At 43.6% G+C, this 6,853-nt stretch overlaps 1 protein-coding gene across 1 annotated transcript in view; it reads left to right on the forward strand.

Moving 5' to 3' along the window:
• Positions 1-6,853, forward strand: part of MTLN (mitoregulin) — an 83,041-nt gene that overhangs the window by 25,715 nt on the left and 50,473 nt on the right. The window lies entirely within an intron of this gene.

The raw sequence follows: 6,853 nt of genomic DNA on the forward strand, positions 1-6,853 counted from the left end.
GAAGCTGAGCATATGCTTTGGACCGGCAGGCCCACCAAAAAACCATAATTACTGTTGTTCCCTGCCTCAGCGCTGCATTCTCCATCTTAGCATATCCCGAATTAGTTCCCAGGAAAATGGACCCACTTGACCTGAAATACAAAGGGAACTGTGTAAAGTTCCTTATGTCAACTGGTTGAAGTTTTTCATGTAACCACGTTAAAGCATGAACATTTCTTCCCCAAGTTGCTCGGCAGCTGTCATTAACCTTGGCTGCCACGTTTTGCTCAAAGTCCACCAGTCCTTCAGTGCGACACTATTTCCCCCTCCCATTTGCCCCATACCATACTCCACCATACTCCTCCCTCTAGCCTCATCAGCGGCCTTGTGTGACACAAGGGGACGCTTTGCCCTTCTTTAGTTGTGCATTGCAACTTCTTATGGTCTCCTATTTGTAATTCCCCATGTTTAGGACCCTCTGTGACATACTCCATCACCTTATGCAGTGTTTCCTCATTTTGAAGGATTTGTGTTCATTTTACAAAATTGTCTTCATGCATGTTTTCCCCTTCATCCACCTAGTGAACAGCTACTTTTTTCTCCTGGGATAACCTTCGAGTTCTACAGAGAGACGGGTGCATCAGGCATCCAGCCCCCTCATAGGACACCGCTTGGGGCAGGAAAAGCTTGTATACCACAGGTTGAATGAGAGAGCACACGTCAAACGTGCCGTTTACTGGTTTATAGTGATGGCCTCAAAAACAAAGGGTCGAATTACAAAAGCATTGAATACAAACCCTCGAATAACCCTCGACATCCTATATTTTACATATAAAAGTGCAATTCCACCAAAACCAGTCCATCGACAATATACATGGACTGGTTTCAATGGAAATACACTTTTACGTGTAAAAAGCAGCATTTTCATGCATTTTTGTGTTACTTTAAAACATTACATGGTGCTGTCCAGTGCAGAAATTTCAGCACTAGCCAGCCCCTTGTAATGTTTTAATTTATTTTTTCTATATTTGGGGGGGGGGCCCAATGCCTATCCCCTAACCATAGCCCTGGCCCCAACGCTAACCCTAACCCCATTTTAACCCTTAAACTAACCCAAGCCCCATCCCTAGCCTTAACCCTAGCCCCTAATACTTACCATTACATGTCAATGGAATCATCACATTTTTTTTCAACGAAATGGCCATTCTATGGAATGGTATTTCGATTGGAAAAAATTGTATGGTTTGTGATTCGATAGAATGACCGGATACCTGTTTATTCCCTCTCTTCCCAAACGCATCATTTCGTCATAACAAATATTGCCTATTAATGAATTGTGCTCTTCCTCAGTGCCATGGTGGAAGCCTTCCCCCATTCATCACATTTCTCTTTCCCATTTTTCTTTTTGCATTCAATTGTATTTCACTAGAACAAATAAAACAAAAGCATTAAATCTGGGAGACAGTACTTTTGTCTCTGCGAATGTCCGTTATGTGGATTCATCTGCGTCGTACCTGGATTTTGACAGCTGTTGGTGTTGAATAGATGACGACGTGCAGGCCTGTGACGCATTCCCCTTTCTACTTCCTCACGTGGTTGCGCACAAAGATGTGGCCACCCGGATAAAGAGGTGCTGCTGGTATATATTTGTTTGGATCACCTGATTGTCCAGGTTTTTAGGCCTTGTCTGCAAGGATATATATTTAAGGGACTTGGTAAGTCCTGGAGCTACCAATCAAACCTCCCTCCCTCTTCCCCCCCAGAATAGCAGAGGTAATGAACATCAGAGATTGTACGCGACACAGGAATTGGCGCATGTATTCTCTGCCCTGTAACTATCTCATGAGGAGTTAGATGGTGATCTGCTCCAGGTGTGTTTCTTTGCACAAACAAAGCAAGTGGCAAGCAGTCACACATTATTTTTCATACATCTGTGTAAGCTTAGTCAATCGCATCTTACGCAGACCATTTATCTTTTCTTCCTAGCCATTGGCTTGAGGATGGTAAACCGTGTAGTTTATGCTTGATCCCCAGGAGAGTTGTGTTTTGCTTTATTAAATCATTGGCAAAGTGCTGCCCATTATCAGAGTGAATTTCATCTGGAATCCCCTACCTCGGGAACACCTCCCTCACCAGAAAATTAGCTGGAAAGCGGGCATCATTATGGACACAGGGATCTGCCTCAAGCTAACATGAGAGCGGACACACCACTACAAGCAGGCACTTGTAAGAATGACACCTTTCTAGCATATCAGCATATTCGAAATGCAAGTGCCGCAAGGTGCCTTCCACTCACGGCAAAGTTCCCTGTACAACTCTCAGTGTGTGACCTGGCAGAAACCTTTGGCGCGTCATACAACTGTTGACCTACTCAGCAACATAGTATGTAGGATAATTGGGGGTGGTAAAGTGCAGGGATTCTTGTATAGATGGTGGTAAGGGGCTCATTTAGAAAATGCAACCATCATAAATGAGCGTGTGCATCAGATTGGAATGCACACATCATTGCAGTGAGCACATGTTAAAATTAGTTGATTTCGGAATATTCAATATGGCTGAATTTGCAACTTAATAAGTAATATTAACATAATGAATCCCATTTAATAAAATTCCCTATCCTTAACATGTAGTGTAAGTGAGTCTGCATGGAAATAAATGTTCTCAAACCAAATCTGAAATGGTCAATGAGATTTTTAAACGTGCAGCAAAGCAGTAGTTTGTGTGGCAGGATGCGAAGATGGAATGTGCCCTGCTGAAAAACACTTAGTTAAGTCAGGAAGAGGATGTATCTTGGTGCTGTCTATCAGTAATACCACATGGGGTTCAGTGGTATGACCTAGTTGAGGGGAAGGATTTCTGTTGACTGACCGGGTGAGATTATAAAAGACACTGTGAGTGGGTGTGAGTTTAGACAGGCTGGCTGACTTCGAGCAGACTGGGGAAGCCGAGATCCTTGCATCCAAGTTGTGTACTTCTTGTGGGCTGCCTGGATGCTCGGGCTGTGACAGACTGTCTGAGAGGCTTTTCTGGCTGGGACAGTTCTGGCAAGTTGCTGAGATCGTGACTTTTTTATCAGTGGCAAACTCAAAAAGAGGGGTTTACCAGAGGTAGCAGCACAGGAACCTTGCCAACTTCTAAGGTGAATATGGTCATAAGTGAGGTCCGGATGCATGGATTTATCTTTAATAGCCAATCGAGGTCAGCAGGTTGCTTTCATGTATAATGGTCATTAATGTTTGAAATGAACACAGTTTGAAAGTTCATGAAAAAAGGGTTTGTTTTGCTATTGTATTTTTCTCCTCCTTTCAAGCTGCATCTGCTGCAAATTTTGTTCGTGTACAAGGACATTGGTAAGAACCGTGGGAGCCTATTGATGAGGGCGAGCTGATCATTTTCCATGTTTTCTTTTGTACACAAGGCTTATACCGCAGTTTTATCGGAATAGCTCTAAGTATCATTGCATATAAAACATTCCTAAATCTAAAACAGATTGAGTCGAGTTTTCTGTGCATGAATACGCTCGCTAGTACAGAAGAGAGTTCACACGGACTAGCCCCACTTTACTGCAGGTGGTAATTCTTTTTACCAAAGGTGATACAATCTGAAGTGAACCTTTGGTTTTCATAGTAAGTGAGTTTAGAAGTGTGTGTGGTGTATGTGTATCTAATGACTTACTCATGATGTAAGATGTTTTGTGATTTGGCTGTTAGAGCATAGCTCAGCATTGTGGATAAGTTTCTGAGGGGAAAAAAAGGACACTGTCACATTTAGTGTAGTCCAGTGGCTATTATTGTGAAAGGACCTTGGGACAGGTGTTAGGGAGCGTTACAACTATAAACAAGGAAGCCACCAATGCATTACCACAATAAAATATACCACACTTTACCACAGTAACAAAATGCCACAAGATTAGGTGTATTCCCCCAGAAAATATATCTAACTTTGACTGTATGCCCATTTTGATTTCGTGCTTACAGGAGCAAAGTAATATTGTTAAGAATTGTACTGTGTAGGGATATTAAACGACCTAAAAATACTGCCTGGATAAAGCCCTGATGAACGAACATTTGCATGTGCTCGCTAATGAGTTAGTGTAGGTTTTGTTGCAATAATTATATAAAACCTTCTTTTTTGAACCACAGCGTATGGAATTGTCTGGACTTTATTTAAATATTTGACACTGGTTGCTTTATATTGTTACAACTACCGGACTACTGTTGCAGCATAAGTGGTTACTGGGAAGTTGTCAAGTACTAATATTGAACCTATTGAGTCCAATTACAGTTTGATGTTTGGAGAGCGCAGTGCCCTGTTACAAAACACTTAAATTAGTTCCAAAAGCTTTTGGATCCTATTTTTATTTTCAGAATGCATCTACCCACAATTCTATGTATCAAATAGGGCTGTCTGATCGAATTTTGTTGACTTAATATTTTAAAGTGTTATTTCTTTTCTTTCAAGCATTTGTTTGAACACTTTCTCATAAATCAAGCACTTTGAACAGGAGAGGGCCAACACTGCCACATTCATTTCCGGATGCCCATTTGTGTGCACTGGTATCCATGCCTGACCTTCATTCATGTGGATCTCTGCAATGTCTGAAATATATTTTTCCTGATCTAAAGCGTCGCATCGTTTAAAATCTTCACTTCAAATCTTAATGTGTCTTCATCCACTTGTGTTTGCCAGTTTTTCTTGGGATCTAGATGAATTTTTCCCATGCCTGCTTTTCTGCTGCCCCCACCCCGCCCCATTTCCCCCCGTGCATTTCCTGGCATATGAGAATGACAGTGACACCAGGGACACCGCCATTTTGAAGAACTACCTCTACTGCATTCTCTGACTTGGCAGCAAGCAGTGCAAATGATGACTGTGAAGAATCCTACGGATCCCTCACTGAAACCCTGTCTAAAGTCTCCTCCCTGGTGGCCAGTGAAAGGTAGACGCTTCCTGACCTTAGGGGTGGTGTATTGCGGGAGGATTGCCTGGCAGGAGACCGGGCCAAGGGCGGTGCGGAGATCCCATGGAATGAGACACAGTATTTGTCCTTGAAAGAGAGTGCCTTTCTGTATTGCCAAAACAGGTAATGGCATATTGCCATTAGAATTTCCCTGACCCGTGTATAAGATCTGTGACGCGGGGTACAAGTTCTGTTAAATCTGAGCAAGCCTTACTAACAGAAAAATCTTTCAAGTTATCGCAGAATAAACACCCTCCTTACTCCCAAGGGTATCATGTAAAAGGATCTAGAGAAAATGCCTTAAATCCAATGTCTTCCTCTTTAACAATCAATTCTAGCAGTTCATCTTATAACTAGTTTAAGAACTGAATCTACCCTTAAAAGTAACTCAATTGTTAAGAGCTAACTTGCTCATCCCATAATCTCACGAGTACTGGGACAAGTAAGCGGGCTGAAGAGGCATGCAGTTGCAGTAGTCGGGCAATTAAGCCCAACTGTCCACACAGAAGGAACCTGGGAGACATAAAAGGCCTCCTCAGGTGCAGTATGTAGATTGCTAGAAATTAGGGTGAGAGATCCGAAGACAGCTATCAAGTTTTTGGAGCTATTTTATTTTTCCTCCAAAACGATTTTGCACAGATGAGTATATTTAAACATTTACAAAACTTTCGATAAGCACGAAAGGTTGGTGGACAGATATTTCTTTTTTTGTGGCATACAGGTTAGTATCGTCGTCCTTTCTTGCCGAGGAGCCGTTTCCACAGTGATGCACAAATATACAGTACAGGTAAGTGATAGCAAAGGGTTTTAACAAGGTGCGATCCAGGACTATGATAAGTCCGGGGGTACTAAGACAACAAAAGTGTACACAACACTATCTATAAACACATATACACAGAGGTGTTTCGGCCAAACTGGGCTGGGATTGAGCTTGAGGTGGTAGTGGCCTTCATCCGGATGGTTACTTGATAGAGATTCTGTCCGTAAAGGTAATCGTCTGCTGTGGTGCAGCGGGAACGCTGTGCTTGGAGTCCTGTTATGGTTGCCGGACTCTTGGGAGCATGTCTGCAAATGACATCAGAGGATTGCCACCATTACCACGAGGAGTGCAGACGCCTCAACCAGCATCGCTCCCTGAGAACATAGGCTTTATTAAATAGCCTGAGTGACCCAATTCATACAAGTCCTCTGATGTTATACTCCGCCAGGCGCCCTTTACATACTCTTGAACTCCTCAGGTGCAGGTAATTGGAAAGAAGCTGGAACTGTGACTGGAATGTGAGCAGAAGCAAGAAGGCACAAGGCTGGCAAACGAAGCAGAAGTGGGAGAACAAGTGGGACACCGGAACATGGAGACAGTAGATTTCACCTACTTGTTCTGAGAGGGTTCTGTTACCCCAAACACCAAAGTGCATAGGCTGAGCCGCGGAAGGCCTGCAGGAGAACTGTCTTTCCTCCTCTGATCCTGATTGCCCTGGTTGACGTGCAGTGAACGTGCTGGAGACCGAGGAGCAGTTGTCAAGCTACGAGTCTCGGGAGCGAGAGAGGCTCCATAAACATGTGTCCGGACCCGAGGCACCTTCAGAGGAAGGGTGTGGGTCCCCAAGCAGCCAGAAGCAGTAGGTCGTGGAAGCAGTGCAACTCGCAGAGCAAGTGTTAACCTTTTAACTGCCATGGGCCCTCCCCCTCAAGTGGCAAGGCCTTTTTTGTTATTTCGCCATTCAATGCCTTCTAATGTTTCTGTTTCATTAACTCCTTAAGTGCCAAGGATGAGGTATCTCGTCCTTGGCAACAGGAGGTAATCCCAAGGACGAGATACCTCGCCCTTGGCCAACTTAAGGGGTTAAAGAAGTCGGTGAATGAAACGCAGCATGCTGGTAACTTGTGCAAGCAATTGCCGGCAAACAGTATCCC

Source organism: Ambystoma mexicanum, chromosome 4p, assembly GCF_040938575.1.
Source record: "Ambystoma mexicanum isolate Mex_15411 chromosome 4p, UKY_AmexF1_1, whole genome shotgun sequence".
NCBI classification, from domain to species: Eukaryota; Metazoa; Chordata; class Amphibia; order Caudata; family Ambystomatidae; genus Ambystoma; species Ambystoma mexicanum.